The sequence below is a fragment of the Mauremys mutica genome, chromosome 26 (assembly GCF_020497125.1).
Source record: "Mauremys mutica isolate MM-2020 ecotype Southern chromosome 26, ASM2049712v1, whole genome shotgun sequence".
NCBI lineage: Eukaryota > Metazoa > Chordata > Testudines > Geoemydidae > Mauremys > Mauremys mutica.
In genome coordinates, this window is record NC_059097.1 from 636433 (window position 1) to 661128 (window position 24696).

At 48.8% G+C, this 24696-nt stretch overlaps 1 non-coding gene across 1 annotated transcript; it reads left to right on the top strand.

Moving 5' to 3' along the window:
• Window positions 1-497: 497 nt before the first annotated feature.
• On the top strand, window positions 498-571 carry TRNAT-AGU. Its single transcript has one exon. It is a non-coding gene; the product is annotated as a tRNA-Thr (tRNA).
• Window positions 572-24696: the final 24125 nt, after the last annotated feature.

The window sequence follows — 24696 nt, forward strand, 5'->3', positions numbered from 1 at the left end:
CAATCCTCCCTCCTCAAACTCCAAGGAGTGACTAACTCTTGCTGTGCTGAGCAGCTCTTTATATATGGGCTGCTCCAGCAAGCCTTCCCCTGATTGGCTCTCCCAATAAGCCCTTTCTTGATAGGCTGGGTTCTGCACTGCCTCTTCAAGGCTGCCTTAATCTTTCTCCTGCTTGTTTGGGGCAGACAGCCCACCACACGTGGAAAGTGGCAAATGAGAAGTCTGGAGCTGAAGGAAAGGTTACCATGACTCAGAACTGAGCCGAGGTTGCTGCGACTGAAACACAGATCACTAACCATTATATGATCACAGTGACTGGTGGGAGAGGCACATGTTAGAAGCCCTCTGTCTACTCAGCTCTGGCTTTCTGTGCACAGAGAGCCAGACACCTCAAGGTCTGCAAGTCTTGAGGGAAATGGGGAACATCTGTACTTTAGAATTTGCAGGTGTTGACTTGAACCATCAAATGAAACAGTTGCAAATACTTTCTTCAGGCAGGCACCATGGCTTAGCTGGCTAAAGCACCTGTCTAGTAAACAGGAGATCCTGGCTTCAACTCCCAGTGGTGTCTTGGCATATGGCTTTTGTCTCCTCTACTCACATTTTCCTGTGTCTTCCTAGGAAACAGAAGAGGCCTCCCTTGGTATCCAAGTCATTGCTTGCTAAGGAAAGGGCTTCTTTGGAGAGAAGCATTGGAAACAATCAAATCACAAACCTGGAGTTGATGAAAACGCTGCTATGACTGACATTGGCATGGCGGTTGCTTCGACTGCAATTGCTGCAACATGAGATCCTGCACCACACATCCTTGTGATTCCCTGGAGATGTTCACACACACATGTCATGTCACCTTCCTTTTGATTATCATTGATGAAAAATGGAGCGGTTGGGAGAAAAGTCCCAGAGAGTCGCACCGTGGCTAAGCTGGGTGACTCACCTGCCAGGTAAAGTGGAGTTAGGAATGCAGCTCCCAGTAGTGCCTTAACAAATGTGTCTGCTCTTCCCACCTTTTGGTGAATCTTTTGCGGAAACAGAGAGGACTGCCTCTGCCTTGCAACAGGGCCACCCAGAGGATTCTGGGGGCCCGGGGTCTTTGGTGGCGGGGGGCCCTTCCATTCCGGGACCCGCCGCTGAAGTGCCCCGAAGACCCGCGGTGGGCCCCCCCCTGCCGCCGAATTACCGCCGAAGACGGAGGGAGACCCGCCGCCGAAGCGCAGCCCGGTCTTCGGCAGTAATTCGGCGGAGGGGGGCCCCCGCCGCGGGTCTTCGGGGCACTTCGGCGGCGGGTCCCGGAAGGGAAGGGCCCCCCGCCGCTGAATTACTGCCGAAGACCGAGCTGAACTTCGGCGGCAGGTCCCGCTCCGTCTTTGGCGGTAATTCGCCAGCGCAGGGGGGGGGTCCTTCCACCCGGGAGCGGAAGGACCCCCCCGCCGGCGAAGACCAGGAGCAGAAGCTCCTGCGCCCGGCCGCGCAAGAGTTTGCCGGGCCCCCTGGAGCGAGTGAGGGACCCCGCTCCAGGGGCCCCGAAAAACTCTCGTGGGGGCCCCTGTGGGGCTCGGGGGAAATTGCCCCTCTTGCCCCCCCCGGGCAGCCCTGCCTTGCAATGCAAATGCTTCCAAAAGAAACCAGTTGTTTTTTCTGACAAGTGTCAGAAGGAGGCACATAAGAAATGTGGAGACAAGGAAAAGATCACCGTAACTCAACTTGCATCCATGGCTCTTGAGGCCAGAACGCAGAGCACTAAGCACTGTACGACCACAGCAAAATCTAAACTTTACACCTTATTACACTAGGCAGTAGTTAGGTCAAGCAATTTTCTCATCCTACTGGATGTTACCCTCCTTAATACATAGAATTCCCCCTAAAACCTGGATTACTGTCCTCAGATGACCTTCATTTTCTCAGGATTCCTGCTGCTTCCAGCATAGGTGGGGGAGGAGAAAGGCAAAAACATGATGCCACAGTCTCCTATTTTATATCCTTAGTTCAAGGGTCTAGAAGACACTTGCCCAGAAGTGTCCGGGTGGGCTCTGCTGAGTCACTAGGTTGGGGAATCCTCCTGCTGTGGTCTTGTGCAACTGAGTCATAGACTTGAGCTGTTCCCACAGTGTTGTGTTTGGGCATCTGTCACTGAATTGGAAATCCCTTAATTACAATTCCTCTGCTGATTCATGGCTGTTGAACACCCTCCTCGGCAGGGGTCACTAGCAAAATTATAGCCTATTTCAGTAACAACCATACAGCAAAATGCATAACTTCACACACCCTCATGCTATACATATTTGGACAGAATAACCGATTTCAGCAGATCATGACTTTTCATATGATAACTTACATGGAATGGTTTGTAAGACATATCACAGCCATATAGGAATGATGACTATGTAAGCTACAGGGAGCTATTTTGAAGTACATCATGTCACAAAAGCCTCTAGAGACTGGCCTTTGGGGAGAGCTGGCTGAAGAGCCTTCTGAGTAACTGAGAGATCCAGGCTTGGCCCTGCCAGTTTGTGCGTGTGAACTAAACTTGTCCGTTGGGCTCCCTTTTTTGTGCCTCTTTCACAGAAACAGAGCAGAAGTTCTTGACCAATCCTTGAAAGTGCTTGTTCAAGACACAGGGAGCCTCTGTGCTGGGGCAGGGGTAGGGGTGCAGGAGGTGGTCGGGGGTGGAGGTGCTTACCTCGGGCAGCACAGCTCCCAAAGTGACTGGCACACACTCCCCTCCGGCAGTGGCTCCTAGGCAGTGGGATACGGGGGCGGGTCAGCTGTGGCGTTTGCACTCAGGGCTGCAGGGATATGCCGGCCACTTCCAGGAGCAGTGTGGCAGGGAGGAAGGGGGCAGAGTGGGCAGGGAGGCGCCTTAGCGCTGCTGGCACATCTCCGTGTATCACTTGGGGAGGCATCAGGTCTCTGTGGGCTGCCTGGGGCAGGGGCAGGGGCCGAGGGGGCTCGGGCCACCCCTTTGCCTCCTCTCTCCAGGCTCCCAGCCCATCTTGCCGGCCGACAGGGATTTTAGGGTGCAGCAGTGCAGGGAGCAGGAAGGGCTAACCACAGCGGCTGCCTCCCCCCCCCACATGCAGGAAAATGGCTTGACCTGCTGGCCCCACAGACTAAGGCACCAGGCCTCCAGCTTGCCCCATTCCACCCAATGGGTTGATCTTTTGGCCAGAATTATTTGCAGTCGGGATTTCCCCCAACAGTGCCCCACAGGGGTCCAGGGTCAGCTCCAGCACAGGCCACACAGGAAGGCTTAATGCTTGAGCTGCAGCACATGCTGGGCAGGCTCTAGGCCGGGCTCCCCGTGGCAGGAGAGAAGAAGAAGACTTGGCCCTTGGAGGGGCAGGCTGGGGCTTCCTGGATCCCATTTGCTCACAGCCAGCGCCCTGCCCCCACTCCCATGTCATCAATGGTGCCCCCAGGTCAGCCAGAATGGAGCAGCGGTTTTCACTGCACCAAGTCCACTTACGGCTTATAGGCAACTCCCAACCCCACCCCCCCACAGCCCACCATGTCAGCCAGAAAGGAGCCCACTCAGTCTCGCCATTGCTGCTTTTCCTTCCCCCCAGAACCCCATTGAAAGGTGATGTCATCCCACATAAAAGAATCATGTTGTGGTACATATTGGCCTCATCATGTGGCCGTTGCCTTTCCCTCCGCTCTGTTAAAAGGTTTGGTATTTTGCACAGAAACTTTCTTCCCTCGGGAGAGACCTGGGAACCAAGGTTGCCAGACAAACACCTTTAAGAGGAGGCATAATCTGTCAAAAAATGATCTCCCTCCTTCAGTTCAGTGACAGCCTGAAATGTTACTTATCCCACCAAAGCCGGAGGACTGAAAGCAGCTACATCAAATCCCTGTGTAGCTAGCAGGAATGAACACAAACACTCCCTGGTATCTGAAGAGATGTTTAGTTTTACCTTTGGTAAACTAGAAGTCTAAAGGGAAGGAAGGTGGTGCCATAAAGAGTGAAACACAAAACAATTATCATAGTTATGCCCATAGTGACGGCAAAATATTTCTATATTCTTCTTATCATCATCAGTGTCTTATTTTCTCTGGCGTCTATACATTGACTATACCTTGACCAAGAAATTTGAATCTTGATAAAATAATCGACTACCCCTGGTTGAGGCAATGGACTTGATACCCACTCGGGCGTCCCTACACAGGTTCAGGTACTAACAACAGTGGCTGCCTTTTAGCCATAGCTTTTAATCAGGGCGATACATTGATCCTGTGAAATCATTTCCCAGCCGGAGTCCATCGCCCACATTCCTTAGGGCATTGGGCCACCATGGGGACATTTCATTTCCCTCCTCAATTTCACACAGACACAATTTCCTTTGCACAGATCCATGAACAGCAAAACCTCCCTGTGTCTCTTGTTTGAGCCAGGGCATTCGATTCCATTGACACCTTCTCTCCTGCAATGGCAATGGTCATGCAGACGGGACGAGGCCACCTTCACCTCTGACAGTAAGATATTGGATCAGCTCTTTCTTTACGTTCCTGTTGTTAGTCCATGAAACATCAGGGATGGATGCAAGGCTGAGCTCACGCACCAACCCCCTGAAACATTTCAGTGCCCCAGAGAAATCCTGACTCCGGCTATTGGCATGATCTGATGGAGATTCGAAGAGGAACGGGACGGTCTGAATTGTCAGTGTGGGGAATGAACAACAATCTATAGGAATGTCATTAACCACAAACACACTCTAATCATGCTCCAGCCGGAAGGGAAATGGGCAGGAACTCTTGTTGTTCAGCCATGGACACTGTGACGGAGCGATTCTGGCGGGACCCAACTGAGAGTGCCAAATCAGGACCAATTGCTCAAACAGGGCAGTCACAGCCCTAGGCTGGGGTTTTTCCACCTCTAAGGCCAACCAAACCAGCCAGACAAAAAGGACTTTGGTCTCACCCCACTGGCTAACCACAAGTCACACAAGCAATTTCCTTAGACACTCCAGTCTCCCAGCATCACCACCCGTGCACTCGTCCTGGGGATGAATGGTTATGAAAACCAACACCCCAATAAAAGAAAACGGTTCCCTCGATCCCAAAGGACCAAGCCCCAGACCCAGGTCAATATACACATCAGATCTTACCCACAAATCACGCTGTTGCCAATCCTTTAGAATCTAAAATCTAAAGGTTTATTTACAAAGGGAAAAAGGTGGAAATGAGAGGTAGAATTGGTTAAATGGAATCAATTACATACAGTAATGGCAAAGTTCTTAGTTCAGGCTTGCAGCAGTGCTGGAGTAAACTGCAGGTTCAAATTGAGTCTCTGGAATGCATCCCCCACTGGGATGGGTCGTTCAGTCCCTTGTGTAAAGCTTCAGTTTGTAGCAAAGTCCTTCCAGAGGTCAGAAGCAGGATTGAAGACAAGATGGAGATGAAGCATCAGCCTTATATAGACTTTTCCAGGTGTAAGAATCTCTTTGTCTTCACTGTGGAAATTTACAGCAAAATGGAGCCTGGAGTCACATGGGCCAGTCCCTGCATACTTTGCTGAGTCACAAGGCGTGTCTGCCTTCTCTCCATGGGTCCATTGTGTAGCTGACGGTCCTTAATGGGCCATCAAACAGGCTAGGCAGAGCTAACACCAGCTTGTCTGGGAGGCTTCCCCCAGAAGCACAGCACAAACTTGAAATACAGACAGCATAGAGCCAACATTCATAACTTCAACTAAAAATGATACAGACATATAGACAGCATAATTATAATCAGCAACCCAGAACCTGGTCTTAGACACCTTATATGACCCCCTTTACTTAGGATTTGGAGCCACTACAGGACCTTGGTTGCAACCCATGTTCTATATGGTCCCCATTTATATCAATAACGTCACAGACACACTTACACTAATGCACAGCCAGGAGTGTGCTGGGGGAGCTGGTCTGAGCAATTTGAAGTGACAATTCAGTGAGAACAGAATCATTGTGTAGGGAAGCACCTATACATCAAGTAGTTATGGCCGAGTGGTTAAGGCGATGGACTAGAAATCCACTGGGGTCTCCCCAGGCAAGTTTGAATCCTGCCAACTACGGAAGCATTCGTGTATTGTCACTGCTCTTGTTGTAGTGCCGGAACATCCACAGAGCCAGACCTGGTCTCACTCTGAGGCTGTCTACACTTAAAATGTTGCTGTGACACTGCTACAGCACTGTGGAGTAGACAGTTGCTACAGTGAGTGGAGGGGTTTTCCATCCCTGTAATAGCTACATTGACAGAACAATTTTTCCTTTCATTTAGCACTATCTAACCATGGCTTAGGGCAGCTTAATTATACTGATTCCAGGGTTTTTCACACCCTGAAAGACGTACATCACCCTCCCATTCCCTGGTCCTTCTCGCATGACCTGAGAGCAGCAATACCCGCAGTTCAAGAGGTGCAAACAATTCAATGTTTATTGGGGTAAACTTCCAGCAAGCAATGATTCCTATTTCCTTCCTCGGCATCGCCCTTCCCAGCTCTGACACCACAGAGTCTTGTCTATGTCCCTGTTCCCATTCCCTCTTCCTATTCCACCCCTTAGCAAAACATAACTCCAATTCCCCAACCCTCATTCCCATTCCCCCCGTTACTTCCTCATTGACTGCAGACTATATAGTAAAACTGGAGTTCTGCTTAGCTATACCTTAACCAATCATTTTACTGAAATGTAACCAATCCTAACATATTGTAACATGATTATCTAACCAGTTATACCCCACCACCTGAATTGCTTTACACCCAACAAATTAATTATGCAGCAGACAGAAACAATCAGAGAACCAGACAGAGATTATGCAGACAAGCAACAGGAAAGTGGAGACTACAGTGATAGAACAACAAAGAAATGAGGATTTCAGACCCCAGCTATTGATAAGTGAGTTGTTGCCAGACAGGATGCTATCATGGTAGAGGTTGTGGATGCTGGTTGCTTAACTGTCTGGCCTCCAGGGCAGGATTTTGAGGGTCTCCGAATGCGAGCACCCATCTTTTGTTCACTTAAAACGTGAGCAGGGAGATTCCAACACTGCGGAACTCATGGAACTCCAGGAAACGTGTAAATTTAGGTCCGGGTGAGTGTGCCTAAAAATCAGCTGTGTTGGAGAAGGTCTCTAGGAGTTGAAAGAGATGTGCCATCTTGGCCTCCCTAAAGAGTGTCATCAAATATGATGAAAACTAGGGTTGATAAGTCACATTCTTTGTAGCGTTAGGATTGTGGACTGGTCCAAAGTGCCAGTTTTAAGACTCTTTTTTCCTCTCTCTTGGGTGTTCTGGTTTCTGCATAGAGACGTGGTTTCAAATCCCACTCCTGACATGACCATTTTCTTTTATCTGGAGAAAATGGCCTCACTTCAATCTCCTTTGCAACAATAGAGCACCATTTGTTTAACTTTTCTAGTCCAGTAGTTGTGAGAGACGTTCCAAACTAGGGGGAAACAGGGTCTTTTCTCTCAACCGATCAATTTTTGTCTTCCTTCATTCCAAGCCATTTTCTCAGATACAGCCGTATTTCCCACACTTTTTTGTTCAGCGTTCTTTGCTTTTATGAAATTTTAGGGTCATCATTTAATTGCCACACAACTGTACTTATGAAGTGAAGTGAAACACAATATTTTTTGGATATTCTTGCAGAAGAGTTTTGCTTTCTGACCTGGAATTGAACAGGGGCTACCCAAGGGGGACAATGCTACTCCCTTTTCTTGCCTCATCCGAAAAAACATACATTCCTGATGCCCTTTGTTTCCTTGCCCTTTTTAGGGTAAATTTACACTTCTCAGAAGTAGAATCCTTTACAAAACCACTCAAAATCTCAGCTGTGTCATAAGCAATGGCTTCCGGAAACATGCCCAGCTTTTCTTTAATTTGGTGACACGGGTCCAGGCAAGGGACTGGATACAGGCCTGGATCAGAATCTTCATTACCAGAGCTAGAATTTCTATTTAAAAATAGCTATTTTTCTGCTGCTATTAGATTTCCAACACTGATTTCATTTTATACACATTTTTTGCATCTATTAAGGATAAATTGAACAAAAATACCACTTCTCTTTCCTCAACACCTGCATCATGAAGGGGAGCATTCCGAATAGGAAAGATCTTCTGTGGGGCATGGGTTACAAAAATGCTTCGGGAACCAAATACATGGGCACTTTGCCAAGTTAAAAATCACTTAATGTGGAATTCTCTCCCCAAATCATCTGAGAAAATACTGACTTAAATAATTGAACTCCACTGTGATCATATACACTTCCTTCAGTTAATTGGGCTTCTGCTGTTGTTCACCATTTCCGAATAGAGATTTTAAATCACTGCTGTTTCTTTGTTAGCATGTGCAGTAAATTGGAGAGTTCTCCACTGTTGACAGAACTGCACTTGAACTGTCATCATGGAGGGGTGGGAAAAAGCAAAGCTGAAGTGACAAATGAGGATTTTAGGAAATGGTCATTTGTCTTCCATTCTCCAAGAAATCTGAGCTACGTCCTATCGAACTGAACTAATATCCAATTGGGTGAGCAAACAGCCTTCAGGAAAGAGAGAAACCCACATCACAGAGAGACAGAATACATGGCAATGAAAGTATCAAGAGAAATTCCAGAGCAGGTTACATCTGATTAGTTAGAATCAGGACAAGAGATTCTCCCATCACATTCTCCTCTGATCCATTCAAAGCAGCTTCACTCAGCACTCTCTCAATAGTCAGTTATATTATTTACAAAATTGTAAGCATCCCAGCATCCCATAATGGGGGACAAAATAGTCCTCTTGCCAGAAGTGGCTTTACCAATAGATGAAACCTGGAATTTAAATGCCAAATAATCACACTATGTTTGGGATTCATTTAAATTCCCCTTCCAGGTCTTTGACACTTTCATCTCCAGTCATAGCGACTCTGATATAGGAGGAAAGAAATCAAAGCATCATCTCCAAGCACGGACAGCTGAGAACTCTTCCTCATATGACATTTTGAGAAGTGGAGGGATAGAATGTGATGAAAATAAACTCTGCACAGAGAAGCCAAAATGTAACAGTTCTGGAGTGATGGGGAAGGAGGGAATCTCTGAACCACCCCATCTCCTTCCAGTGTCACAGAGGCTGAAATGACACTTTTTTCCCCTGCTCCTCTTTATTTAACTATAACATGAAAAATTCCCAATGTAACTGCTCTTTAGCACAACCCAGAGCAACGTGAGAACAACTGGCAAGGATTCAATCTGTATCACTGGCGACTCTAACAATCACTTTGCAATAGGAGGAAAGGTATAAATGTGATGCTCTCTGGTTCCTCATAAGAAGGACACACTCCAGTTACTTGTGGGATAATTGAGTTGATAGAAAGGACAAATGGGCCCACCTCAAAAGAAGGCAAACTACAAAAGGCATAAATGGGCCACTCATCTGGCCAAGCTGAGGGATAACAGTGCTGCAAACAGTTCAAACAGATTAAAAAAGTTATTATGTGGGAATCAGGAAAAGTATGAAAGAAAAAAAATTGATAGCCCTAGAGCAGGGGTCCCCAACCCCCGGTCCGCGGCCCGGTACCGGTCCGCGGCCTCTTACAAACCGGGCCGCGAACCGACCCAGTGGACCTCCCGCAGGCACGCCTGCGGGAGGTCTACCCGAGCCCAGTGCCGCCCAGAGGGGGGGACAAAGGGGGCAATTTGCTCCGGGCTCCGCAGGGGCCCCCAAGAGAAGAGCGGAGGCTCCCGCCTCCGCCCCTCTCCGGGAGCCTCAGCGCATCAAGCGCCGAGACTCCGGCCGAGCCCCTGAGCCCCGCCCCGAGCGCCGTGGGGAGGGGGCGGGGCAGCTGCCTCCGCTCGGCGTGGAGCTCACAGCCCCGCCCCCTCACCACGCGCCTCTGAGCGGGACGGAGCTCAGGCCCTACCGGCGACGCGCTCGGTAAGAGGCCGAGGCCGGGGAGAAGCCGAGGCCGGGACCGGGACCAGGGCCGGGGCCGGGGGGGGAGAGAAGCGGGGGCCGGGGCCGGGGCGGGCGGGGGGAGAAGGGGGGGCCGGGCCGGGGCCAGGCGGGGGGGGAGAAGCGGCGGCCGGGGCCGGGGCCGGGGCCAGGCGGGGGGGGGAGAGGCCGGGGCCGGGGAGAAGCCGGGGCCGGGGCCGGGGCCGGGGGGGGGAGAAGCGGCGGCCGGGGCCGGGGGGGGGAAGAAGCGGCGGCCAGGGCCGGGGCCGGGGCCGGGGGCGGGGGGGGAGAAGCGGCGGCCGGGGGCGGGGGGGGGAGAAGCGGCGGCCGGGGGCAGGGGGGGGGAGGCCGGGGGCGGGGAGAAGCGGCGGCCGGGCGGGGGGGGGTAGAAGCGGGACCCGCCGCCATCGAAGCGCAGCCCGGTCTTCGGCGGCGGGGGGCCCCTTCTGTTCCGGGACCCGCCGCCGAAGTGCCCCGAAGGCCCGCGGCTGGGAGCCCCCCCCACCAGCCCGGTCTTCGGCGGTAATTCGGTGGCGGGGGGCTCCTGCGGGAGGTCCGCTGCTCCCGGGACTCCGGTGGACCCCCCGCAGGCATTACTGCGGACGGTTCGCTGGTCGCGCGGCTTAGCTGGACCGCCCGCAGGCACGCCTGCGGGAGGTCCACCGGCTCCGGTTGAGCTTCCGCAGGCATGCCTGCGGGCAGTCCAGCTGAGCCGTGACAAGCGAACCGTCCGCTGGTGGACCTCCCGCAGGCATGCCTGCGGGAGGTCTACCCGAGCCGCGGGAGGAGCGCTCTCTCCGCAGGCATGACCGGTCCCTGGTCCTGAAAAGGTTGGGGACCCCTGCCCTAGAGGGTTTTATGGTGTTCACTGCCCTTGCAGATTCTCTGATGGCTAATATGAGCTGAGTGCCAAGAGAAGGTTTTCCCACACTCACGGCATTCGTAGGGCCTGTTCCCCGGTGTGGATTCTCTGATGTCTAGAAAGGTGTGAGCTGGTAGTGAAGTTTTTCCCACACTCACGGCATTCGTAGGGCCTGTCCCCTGTGTGGCTCCTCTGATGAACAGAAAGGGTTGATGTTTGAGTGAAGGTTTTCCCACACTCACTGCATTTGTAGGGCCGGTCCCCTGTGTGGATTCTCTGATGAACAGAAAGGGCTGATCTACGATTGAAGGTTTTCCCACACTCATGGCATTCGTAGGGCCTGTCCCCCGTGTGGATTCTCTGATGTTCAGAAAGGTTTGATCTTTGAGTGAAGCTTTTCCCACACTCACGGCATTCGTAGGGCCTTTCCCCCGTGTGGATTCTCTGATGTTCAGAAAGGTTTGATCTTTGAGTGAAGCTTTTCCCACACTCACGGCATTCATAGGGCCTTTCCCCCGTGTGGATTCTCTGATGTTCAGAAAGGTTTGATCTTTGAGTGAAGCTTTTCCCACACTCACGGCATTCGTAGGGCCTGTCCCCTGTGTGGATTCTCTGATGAACAGAAAGGTGTGAGCTGCTAGTGAAGCTTTTCCCACACTCACTGCATTCGTAGGGCCTGTCCCCCGTGTGGATTCTCTGATGTCTAAAAAGGTGTGAGCTGCTAGTGAAGGTTTTCCCACACTCACGGCATTCGTAGGGCCTGTCCCCTGTGTGGATTCTCTGATGAACAGAAAGGGCTGATCTGCGATTGAAGGTTTTCCCACACTCACGGCATTCGTAGGGCCTGTCCCCTGTGTGGATTCTCTGATGTTTAGAAACGTCTGAGCTGCTAGTGAAGCTTTTCCCGCACTCACTGCATTCGTAGGGCCTGTCCCCCGTGTGGATTCTCTGATGTCTAAAAAGGTGTGAGCTGCTAGTGAAGGTTTTCCCACACTCACGGCATTCGTAGGGCCTGTCCCCTTTGTGGATTCTCTGATGTTTAGAAAGGTCTGATCGGCGACTGAAGGTTTTCCCACACTCACAGCATTCGTAGGGCCTGTCCCCTGTGTGGATTCTCTGATGATTAAGAAGGGCTGAGTAGTCACATAAGTTTTTTCCACACTCTGTGCATGTATTTTTTCTCTTTCCAATGATGATTTCCTGCTTTGTTGTGGTTTCCTTGAGGTCCTTCTGAGTTCCCTCAGAGGAAATACGTTTACCCATTTTCACCCCCGGCTGGTTTCCTTGTTCTCTCTCTCTGGTCTGTGCTGAATCTCACAGGATTTTTCCTCCTCATGACTCCTGGACACATTGCTTTTTGATCTTTGCAATAATGCTCTGTGTTTATCCACTTGCTGAACATTTTTCTGCTGAGAATTCTGCTCCTCTTTCTCACATGCCATTGCATCACCTGCTGTGAAAAAGACAGAAACATCAAACAGGGATGAAAAGTGAAAAGCTAAAACAACCTAAGTGCTGGAGGGAGGTCAAATAAAAATCACAAACTGAACTCCCCCATACTCTTCCCCAAAACAGGAGAGAGGAAGGGATCAATTTGGCTTTCAAATGCCATCCAAATTCTCAGGGGGAAGGGAGGAAGCTACTGCCTGGTGTCTGCTAGAATCTACGGGAAGCCATGAGCTATAATTACCCTGAGAATATTACCCCTGCTGGCAACAATAATGAACTGAGACCTCTCAAGGGCTTGGTAGGGCATCCCAGATGTTTCCTTCAGGCACTTTCACACTCAGAGTTGGTTTAATGTTTCTTCACCTCTGCAGGAAGATCTCAGGGTATGTTTTCCCTCTGAACCCTGCAGGTCTGAGACCCACGGCTCTTCCCCTTGTTCCAGCTGGGAGATCACATCAGGTTTGGAAAATGGAAACCCTGCTCAGATGAAAGAAAACAAAGGAGTTCCGTTGATTTCATAAAACTTTGTCATAAAAAAACATTCTATTAATTTAACTTTAATACTTGGTGTGACCCGGTGTGCCTGGGCTAGTCCTCACTGAAAATGCCAAGACCAGGGCAGGCTGAAAAAGGGAGAGCAGAGGCTCCCCAAACTGATGGTTAACACGGAAGTTAAACTCACCAACCAGTCACCAACTGTGCTTCTGATCCCCCACACGGGTTATCGAGAAACTGAAAAAAGAAATCACACGGCCCCCTTTATTGCATTCCAGTTCTCTGACTCCCAATCAGCACCTAGGTCCAGCACAGTGAGAGGTTATTTAAAAACTCTACTCACATAAACAAAGTGTTCTTCTGACCCCAGAGTCAGCCACATTACCAGGTCAGTATAGGTTTGGATCTTACTCAAAATACTACGATGCCAGCCAATCATTGGCATCTAAACTAAAGGTTTATAAGCAAGAAAGCATCTAAACTAAAGGTTTATTATAAAAGAAAAAGAAAAAGGGAGTTGTTAAATGGGAAAGCAGTCAGACACATTCAGAAATCTATACATCTGGTTCTTAGCAGTATTGGTGAGTTTCTGGCTTGAAAGGCTCTCTGGTACACATCCACATTATTCAGTCCTTTGTTCAAGCCTTCAGTTTGTAGAGAAGTTGCTCCAGAGGTAGGAAGGGGGATTGAAGACAAAATGGAGATGATGCAGCTGCCCTTTATATTCCTTTTGCCAAGTGGCTTCTAATTCCTGTGTCCCAAACACAAGCTTCACAGCACATGGCATGGAAAAGCCTTGGAGTTCTCAGTACACAGTGTGATACAGCCTGGCCAGAGGGCAGCAGGAGAGGGTTAGAAGGGAGCCTTATTCCCTGTAGAGGGAAGAAAGTTTGCTATAGATTAACTAGAGCACCTGAAGCCAATTAGAGCCCCAGCAGTCAGTCACCTGATAAAGACCCTTGCTCCAATCAGACAGGGAAGGAGCTGGAGCAGAGGGGATTGGTGTTGGAGCAGAGAACAGTTTGAAGGGAAGCAGAGGAAAGTTTGGAGAAGTGCTGCAGTGGGCTAAGAAGTCCAAGACCCTAGGTAAAGGGCACCTGGCTTGTACAGAGGGAGGGCAGGAAGCCCCCACAAGCTGAAGGGTAGGAGCGGGAAGTAGCCTAGGGGAAGGATCCATCAGTTCAAGTGGTTCACCACTAACCTCAGGGCCCCTGGGCTGGGACCTGGAGTAGAGGGCGGGCCCAGGTCCCTCCCTCTCCACTCCCCTCCTCAAGGACACTAGTGGGGTAATTAAAATACCGATTCACAGGCAAGCAATGGCGCCCTGAACCTTCCCCAAAGAAGAGAGAGCGCGAGACCCAGCATAACATTACCGGCAATTTGCCACACGTGGTGTCAGGAGTGGGATCTGCGCGCTGGGGACTTAGACCAGGGTTAGGCAAAACCCTCCTATCCTTAAGATGGACGACGTGGTCAAGGCCCTTATACAAGCCACCGCGGCCCAGCAGGAGACTGCCCGAGTCCAAGCAACCGCCCAACAGGAGGTGACTAGAATGCAGCAGGACCAATCATCTGTTGATGAGTCAGGCTGCTCAAGACCAAGCCCTGCTGAAAGACCTGGTGAACCAGATGAAGGCCCTTATGGAGCAGAATCGCAACTGTGAAGGGACCCGGACCTTACGGGCTAGCCATTGCCTACAGAAAATGACACGGGAGGATGATGTGGAGGCAAACCTCCTGACTTTTGAAAGAGCAGCCCTGCGGGAGGCCTGGCCCCGAGATCAGTGGTCTGGTATCCTTGCCCCATTCCTGTGTGGGAAAGCCCAGAAGGTCAATTACGATATGGCTGCAGAGGCTGCAGCAGATTATTCCCAGCTGAAGGCAGAGATCCTGGCCAGGTTCGGAGTAACGACATTGCGAGCCCAGAGGTTCCATGAGTGGCGGTATACGGAGGACAAGACACCCCGATCACAATTGTTTGACCTGATACACCTGACCCAGAAATGGCTGCGCCCTGAGGCCCTTAGCTCTGAGAAGATGATGGAGGTTCTGGTATTGGACCGGTATATGAGGGGGCTACCACCAGGTCTCAGGTCTTGGGTTGGCCAGAATGATCCCTCTACCTATGATGAGTTGGTCTCCCTCGTGGAAAGACAGCTGGCAGCCCGCGAACTGTTCCAGACCCCAGGCAGGGAGACACGGCAATGCAGGAAGCCAACCCCAAACCCAAGGCCCTGGGCTTTCGAGAACTATAGGAGAACTGTAACCGGGAGGAAAGACACCGAGGAATGGCTCGAGGCCAGGAAGGGACCTTGGGGGTTTGGGAAGAGAGGTGGGGGGCCGACCAAACAGTCCCAGGCAGAGGGTGACAACCGGAATAAGGGGGCGGTGTTATGAGTGTGGGGAATTGGGGCATATACCAGCCCAATGCCCTAACAAGGAAGAACCTATGCAGTGTAATCTGGGGAATTACGGGGAGCAATGTGGCCTAATCGGTCTGGTAGGGGTCACAATGACCTCATATGGATATACCAGACCAGTAAAAATGAATGGTATAAAGACCATAGCATTAATAGATTCCGGGAGTGCTGTCACGCTGGTCTCAGGGAAGTTGGTGGGAACAGACCAACTAACCCGGGCCAAAAACACAGGGGTAACGTGCATACATGGCACTGTGAATTTTTACCCTACAATCCCGGTGCAGATTGAGATCCAGGGGAATACTACCAGGGTTTCTGCAGGGGTGGTCCCCAAGCTCCCCTACCCTGTTTTAATTGGTAGACTTCCCCGGGTTTAAGAGCTTACTTACCCCAATAGAGCCAGGGGAGGGTAGCAACCCCCAGGCTGAGACGGAGGCACCTACAGATAGCATCAGCCCAATGTTTGCCAAATTTGCTCCAGGGTTATTCTCATCCCCTGGGAAACCCCGAAAGTCTAGGTGAGAACGAAGGGCAGATAAAAGATTAGGGACCAGGATTCTAGCAGAGAATCAAAAAACTTCCCTTGTGGGTAAGCGAACCCGCTCAGGAGAGCAGGAGATAATTCAGGCCAAGGAAGACTCGGAGGCGGTTCCTAGCCCAAGTGGGAGCACCCCAGGGGGAAGAGTAGAAATAGGCCCCCTAGAATTAGGTCAGTTGGGTACTGCACGTGAGACTTTTGGGCAGGATCAGGCCGATGATCCGTTATATGCAAACGTGAAGGAGGAGGTAGTGGAAGTGAATGGTGTACCTGTGGAAGGAAAGATCAAAGGCCCAAGGCCATATTATGTGCTCAAACGCGATCTTTTGTACAGAATAGAGCAAATACGAGGGGAAGAAGTAGAGCAACTCTTAGTCCCACGGAAACACATAAGGGCAGTACTAGAGTTAGCTCACAGCCATCTATTTGGGGGACATCTAGGGGTAGACAAGACACTAGATAGAATCCTAAGGAGGTTTTATTGGCCAGGGATACGAGCAGAAGTCCAGCGTTATTGTGCCTCCAGCCCTGAATGCCAGTTGCATAGCCCCCGACCTCACTTGCGGGCCCCATTAGTACCTTTGCCTATTATTGACGTCCCTTTCGAGAGGATAGCCATGGACATAGTGGGCCCATTAGAAAAATCGGCACGGGGCCACCGAAACGCACTAGTCATCCTTGACTATGCCACGCGGTATCCAGAGGCCATTCCTTTAAGAAACCCCACATCCAAGGCAATAGCAAAGGAACTACTACAGGTATTCACCAGAGTGGGCATCCCTAAGGAGATCCTGACAGACCAAGGAACCCCGTTCATGTCAAAACTAATGAAAGACTTATGTGCCCTGCTCCGCATCCAGGCCATACAGACCTCAGTCTACCATCCACAAACAGATGGACTGGTCGAGCGATTTAATCGTACCCTTAAAAGTATGATCCGGAAGGTGGTAGCACAGGATGGAAAAGACTGGGATACCCTTCCACCGTATTTAATGTTTGCTATACGGGAAGTCCCCCAGGCGTCCACGGGTTTTTCTCCCTTTGAACTATTATATGGACACCACCCATGCGGGATATTAGATATCGCCAAGGAAGACTGGGAGGAACAACCCAACCCAGGAAAGAATGTCACTGAGCACATGACACAGATGAGAGAGCGAATAACTCGAGTAACTCCGATAGTACGGGAACATTTGGAAAAAGCACCAGAGGCCCAGCGGACATATTACAACCGTCGGGCGAAAGTACGGAGATTTCAGCCAGGGGAACGGGTGATGGTGTTAGTGCCGACAGCAGAAAGCAAACTTCTAGCCAGCTGGCACGGACCATGAGAGACAGTGGAAGCCATTGGGGAAGTGAACTATAAGGTTAGACAACCAGACCACCGAAAGCCAGAGCAAATCTACCACGTCAACTTACTGAAGCCCTGGCATGAACGAGAGACGTGTCTGGTCATTCGAGGAGCTCCACCTCAGACAGACGACCCTCGGGAACAGGTAAAGATATCTCCTGAATTAACCCCAGAACAACGAACAGAGGTCATTGAAATGATCCACCGGAATCAGGACGTATTCTGTACACAACCGGGACAAACGACACTAGTCCAACATCATATTGTCATCAGCCCCAGAGTAAGGGTGACGTTAAGACCATACCGAATACCGGAAGCTAAAAGGGAAGAAATTAGGATGGAAGTGAAGAAGATGCTGGAACTCAGGGTCACTGAAGAATCCCACAGTCAGTGGTCCAGTCCGATCGTCCTAGTCCCCAAGCCTGATGGCACCCTGAGGTTTTGTAACGACTTCCAGAAATTGAATGAAGTATCCCACTTCAATGCCTACCCGATACCACGCACTGACGAGCTAGTTGATCAGTTAGGCAAGGCCTGATACCTAATCACTCTGGATCTGACCAAAGGACATTGGCAAATTCCCCTGGCCAAGGATGCCAAGGAAAAGACTGCCTTCTCTACACCCGATGGCCTGTTTCAATACACTGTCCTCCCTTTCGGACTCCATGGGGCCTCTGCAACATTCCAACGACCTATGGATAAGTTACTACGACCCCATGCCAAGTATGCCACCGCCTATCTAGACGACATAGTCATACATAGCCCTGACTGGGAAACGCACCTAGGAAAAGTAGAAGCAGTGCTGGACGCCCTGCGAAAGGCCGGTCTCACTGCTAACCCTCTCAAGTGCGTGACAGGACTAGCTGAGGCCAGATACCTCGGGCATGTAGTAGGGAGAGGTTTGGTAAAACCCCAATGGAACAAAGTGGAGGCAATACAAGGTTGGCCTCGACCAATCCGCAAACAGCAGGTCAGAACGTTTTTAGGGATAGTAGGATTCTATCGGAGATTCATCCCTCATTTTGCCACAAGAGCAGGGCCATTGATGGATCTGATAAAAGCTCGAGGCCCCGAGATAGTTAAGTGGACTGATGCAACTGAAGAAGCATTTGTAGATTTACGGACAGCCCTATGCTGCCATCCAGTACTCATAGCCCCAGACTTCGAGAAGGAATTCATCCTACAAACGGATGCCTCGGAGGTGGGGCTCGGTGCCGTCCTTTCCCAGATGGTAGGGGAGGAGGAGCACCCCATCTTGTACTTCAGCCGGAAGCTCCTCCCCAGGGAACAAAAGTACGCTGTTGTCGAAAAGGAATGTCTGGCGATAAAATGGGCTATGGCGACTCTCCGCTACTATCTCCTGGGGCGGCGGTTTACCCTCATGACAGACCATGCCCCACTCCAGTGGATGCACAGGAACAAGGAGAGGAACGCTAGAGTGACAAGGTGGTTCCTCTCTCTGCAGCCTTTCCATTTCCGGGTCCAGCATAGGGCTGGAAGCCAACATGGCAACGCTGATGGCCTAGCGCGACGGCACTGCCTCTCGTCCCAAGTAGCCCAACCCCTTGGTGTTGAGCAGTGGGGGGGATATATGATACAGCATGGCCAGAGGGCAGCAGGAGAGTGTTAGCAGGGAGCCTTATTCCCTGCAAGGGGAGGAAGGTTTGCTATAGATTAACTAGAGCACCTGAAGCCAATTAGAGCACCAGCAGTCAGTCAGGTGATAAAAACCCCTGCTTCAGTCAGACAGTGTGGGAGTTGGAGCAGGAAGGTTTGGTTGGAGCAGAGAACAGTTTTGAAGAGAGACAAAAGGAAAGTTTGGAGGAGTGCTGCGGTGGGCTGAGAAATCCAAAAACCCTAGGTAAGGGGCACCTGGCTTGTGTAGAAGGAGGGCAAGAAGCCCCTCCACAAGCTGAAGGGCAGGAGAGGGAAGTAGCCCAGGGGAAGGAACTGCCAGTTCAAGTGGTTCACCACTAACCTCAGGGCCCCTGGGTTGGGACCTGGAGAAGAGGGCGGGACCTGGTCCCTCCCTCTCCACTCCCCTCCTCTAGGACACTAGTGGGGTAATTAAAATACTGATTCAGAGGAAAGCAATGGCGCCCTGAACCTTCCCCAAAGAAGAGAAAGCGCGAGACCCAGCATAACAGTACCGGCAATTTGCCACAGTATTTATAATAAAATAATAATATAAAGTGTCTCTCAATTCCATACAGTGTCACTTAATAAACCAGTGAATTCCCAGGACCGGTTCCTCAGGTGTTTGAAGATGCCGAACACCTTGCTTGTGAGGGACTAGAATACCCACATATATGTTGGGAACACACAGACACTGTGCTAGTCTGTTCCCCTATGTTCACTCTTCTAGAAAATTATGATCAATTTTGTTCATAGTATGTGTCAGGGCTGAATCCCCACTCTGTCACTCTGAGTGCAGAAAGTGGGGGCCCAACAGGATTTTACAAATGAATTTGTGCCACTCTAGGCTTGTATTAAAGCCCCAAAGTTACAGCTTTTCTCTGACCTTGGCTTGGTAAATGCTGCCACTACCCAAAGGCAAAAAAACCCCAAACCCTTGGACCCAGGAAGGAGCACTTGAGAATTCTTCCCTCTGGGGCACCCTCAAGCTCTTTCACCTCCCCTCCGGGAAAGAGCTGAGAAAGAAAACAAAGGAAATTAGCTGTGGCTACCAGCTAATCAAACAACACACACAAACTTCTTAGGACACCAAAAATCCAATCCTGTTCTTAAAAGAGGTAAATTTTATTAAAATTGAAAAGGAAAACAATACATCTGGAACTTAGGCTTTTGCTAGATCTTAAAAGAAAATTTTTGTAAGCACCCAAAATAGCTTTCTTGGGCGTTCAGCTTAAAGCTTACAAGCAAACAAAAGCATCTGGGATAGCATAGAGGAGATCCAAAAGCCAAAATAAAAAATAAACCTGATTGTGTCTGTCTAAACATTCCCTATCCAAATCATTTCTCCTAGGTATGGAAGATGAATTTTCATACCTGCTTCAAGCCATACACAGCATTGCTACTCTGTGTCGCCTTCTCCAGAGAACAAGAGACAAAGGGAAAGTTACTTTCCCATTTAAAAAAGTTCTAGCCTTTCCATTGGCTCTTTTGGTCAGGTGCCCAATACTTTTTGTGTTTTTTTTTAAAAACCCTGTTGGCTTGTTAACCCTTTAGAGGTAAAGCAAGCAGAGAACTCGCACCAACAGGGATTTTACAGCTAACTGGCTGGCTGGGTGTTTATAAAAGGGAGATCCCTCCCCTCCCCTTCGTTTATCACTGTATGGCTTGTGAGGTACCATTTGAAAAGACATAATCTACTGAATATCCTCCTGTTAAATTGTGAAGCAACACTGTATGGAAAGTGATGAGATTTTACGGTATGATATTACTGAAAAAGCTGCAACCCTAACCCTAAGTTCCTCAGAGACAGCAAGGCAAACAGCTGGTCAAATAGCCATTCTCCACCAGGGGGAAGGTGTGAAGATGACATTTACATTCCATCACAGGGACACTTGAAGCTCGTATCTATGACAGCCTGTCACCATGACTCAGCTGAGAACTGAAGTGGTTTCTAGTACAAAGGACTGAATTATAAAAAGAGGTGAGGAAAATGCATGAGACTCTCTCTCTCTCCCCCCCTTTTCCCTCTGCTCATGACAACTCCTGAAGAACTGAATGTGGGTGGCAGGGGCAGGTTAGGGGGAGTCCTGGCTGAAAGGAAAACCAGCCTGTCTCAGCAGATGGTGAGAGAAACATTTGTTTTAAATCCCTTTTAGCTTGTTAGGTTAAACATTAGTTTATGTTTTATCTTTGCATTTCTTTCATAAACAATTCTGACATTTATGCCTCATTACTTGTAGTCACTTCAAATCTTTTTTTTCAGTAGTTAATAATTTTATTTCCTTTTTTTTTTATCAAACCAGTGTGTTTGGATTAAAGTGTGTTGGAAACTCCATTCGGAAGGCTAGTGCATGTCATTTTCCACTGATGAAACAACAGATTTCATATGAGCTCCCATTGTTCAGGAGTGTGCTGGACAGTGCAAGATGCACATTTCTGGGAGAAGTCTGGGAGCAGAGAATTTCCTGGGGTTCTCCTGTGGGGTACTGTAATTTGTGAGTCACTGACTAGCAGCACTCAATACTGTGTAGCTAGGAGCGAGTTACATGCTGGAGACTGCGTGTGAACTGCCCAGGAGTGGCTGCTCTCACAGTAGAGCAGTGTAAAAGGCACCCCAGCTTGGGGAACTGAGGGGCCACAGCTGTTAACAGTCTAGATTGTACTGTGCTTAATGTCACAGACACTCACTTTCAAAGACTCTCCTAAAACACACAAAGTAAATCCACATCCCAGAAATCGAAGTCTCCCTGGCACTGCTTCTTGCTGACAGATGGGTCCAGAGACAGAGTCCTGGGAAAGCAGGAAACATAAGCGTGGGGTTCGGTGGAGAACGGGAACAGGAAGGGCAGGGATATTATTGAATGCAGGATCTCAGCAGTGCTAGATGTCAGGATAACACATATTGCAGCCCATTGGCAAACATAATCCCAAATATACATATAAAACGATGGTCTAAATTAGTGATTTCCATTGATTTATACACGGGCAATAAGATATTCTCTGTATTACTGTCTATCCCTTTTTAAATAATTCCTAACATCCTGTTTGCTTTTTTGACTTCCGCTGCACACTGCTGGATGTCTTCAGAGAACTATCCACAATGACAAAAAGATCTTTTTCCTGATTAGCCTAATTTTGCCCCCATCATATTGTATGTATAGTTGGGGTTATTTTTTCCAATCTGCATCACTTGACATTTATACACATTTGCCATTTTGTTGCCCAGTCACTTAGTTTTGTGAGATCTTTTTGAAGTTCTTCACATTTTGCTTTGGTCTTAACTATCTTGAGCAGCTTAGTATTGTGACGTTATTGATATAATCTGGGACCATACAGAATATGGTTGCAACCAAGGTCCTGTAGTGGCACCAAATCTTATGTAAAGGGGGTCATATAAGGTGTCCAAGACCAGGTTATGGGTTGCTGGTTATAATTATGGTGTCTATATGTATGTATCATTTTGTAGTTGAAGTTATGAGTATTGGCTCTATACTGTCTGTATTTCGAACTTATGCTGTGCTTCTGGGAGACAGCCCAGACAAGCTGGTGTTAGCTCTGCCTAGCCTGCTTGATGGCCCATTAAGGACCATCAGCTATTCAACTGACCCATTGGGAGAAGGCAGATACGCCTTGTAACTCAGCAAAGTATGCAGGGACTTGCCCATGTGACTCCAGACTCCATTTTGCTGTCATTTTCCACAGTAAGAACAAAGAAGTGTTCTTACACCTGGAAAAGCCTATAAAAGGCTGATGCCTCATCTCCATCTTGTTTTTAATCCTGCTTCTTACCTTTGGAGGAACTTTGCTACAAACTGAAGCTCTGCACAAAGGACTGACTGACCCATCCCAGAGGAGGATGTACTCCAGAGACTTGATTTGAACCTGCAGTTTACTCCATCACTGCTACAAGCCTGAACTAAGAACTTTGCCATTACTGCATGTAATTGATTCCATTTAACCAATTCTAGCTCTCATCTCTATCTTTTTCCTTTTATGAATAAACCTTTAGATTCTAAAGGATTGGCAACAGCGTGATTTGTGGGTAAGATCTGATGTGTATATTGACCTGGGTCTGGGGCTTGATTCTTTGGGACCGAGAGAACCTTTTTCTTTTATTGGGGTGTTGGTTTTCATAACCATTCATCCCCAGGACGAGTGCACTGGTGGTGATACTGGGAGACTGGAGTGTCTAAGGAAATTGCTTGTGTGACTTGTGGTTAGCCAGTGGGGTAAGACCGAAGTCCTTTTTGTCTGGCTGGTTTGGTTTGCCTTAGGAGGTGGAAAAATCCCAGCCTTGGACTGTAACTGCCCTGTTTTAAGCAATTTGTCACTCTCAATTGGATCCCACCAGAACCGCATCGTCACAAATATCATCTGCAAACTTTGCCACCTCACTGTTTACCCCTTTCTCCAGATCATTTATGAATACGTTGAATAGGATTGGTCCTAGGACTGACCCTTGAAGAACACCACTAGTTACTCCTCTCCATTCTGAAAATTTACCATTTATTCCTACCCTTTGTTCCCTGTCTTTTTACCAGTTCTCAATCCATGAAAAGATCTTCCCTCTTATCCCATGATAACATAATTTATGTAAGAGCCTTTGGTGAGGGACCTTGTCAAAGGCTTTCTGGAAATCTAAGTACACTATGTCCACTGGATCCCCCCATACTCGGGGGATGGGGAGGGGAGTGGCACTGTATGTTAAAGAAAATGTAAACTCGAATGAAGTAAAAATCTTAAATGAAACCACATGTTCCATAGAATCTCTATGGATAGTAATTCCATGCTCTAATAAGAATATAACAATAGGGATCTGTTATCGATCACCTGTCAAAGACAGTGATAGTGAGGATGAAATGCGAAGGGAGATTAGAGAGGCTATCAAAATAAAGAACTCCATAATAGTGGGAGATTTCACTTATCCCCATATTGACTGGGTACATGTCACCTCAGGACAAAATGCAGAGACAAAATTTCTGGATACTTTAAATGACTGTTTCTTGGAGCAGCTGGTACAAGAACCCGCAATGGGAGAAGCAACTCTCGATTTAGTGCTGAGTGGAGCGCAGGGTCTAGTCCAAGGGCTAACTGTAACAGGACCACTTGGAAATAGTGACCATAATATAACAACATTTAACATTCCTGTGGTGGGAAGAACAGCTCAACACTGGCATTTAATTTCAGGAAGGGGAACTATGCAAAAATGAGGGGGTTAGTTAAACAGAAATTAAAAGGAACAATGACTAGAGTGAAATCCCTGCAAGCTGCATGGACACTTTTCAAAAACACAATATTAGAGGCCCAACTTAAATATATACCCCAAATTAAAAAAAACAGCAAAAGAACAAAAAAAGAGTCACCGTGGCTTAATGACCATGTAAAAGAAGCAGTGAGAGATAACAAGGCATCTTTTAAAAAGTGGAAGTCAAATCCTAGTGAGGTACATAGAAAGGAGCATAAACACTAGCAAATTAAGTGTAAAAATGTAATAAGAAAACCCAAGGAGGAGTTTGAAGAAGGGGCTAGCCAAAAACTCAAAATGTAATAACAAAAGCAGGAAGCCTTCTAAACAACCCGTGGGGCCACTGGACGATTGAGATACAAAAGGAGCCCTTAAAGACGATAAAGTCATTGCGGAGAAACTAAGTGGATTCTTTGCTTCAGTCTTCATGGCTGAGGATGTTGGTGAGATTCCCAAACCTTTTGTGGGTGACAAATCTGAGGAACTGCCACAGATTGAAATGTCAATAGAGCAGGTTTTGGAACTACTTGATAAACTTAACTGTAACAAGTCACCGAGACTACATGGTATTTACCAAGAGTTCTGAAGGAACTCAAATGTGAAATTGGGGAACTATTAGCTATGGTTTGTAACCTGTATTTAAATTGGCTTCTGTACCCAATGACTGGAAGATTGCTAATGTAACGCCAATATTTAAAAAGGGGTCTAGAGGCGATCCTGGCAGTTGCAGACTGGTAAGTCTAACGTCTGTACCAGGCAAATTAGTTGAAACAATAGTAAAGGAATAAA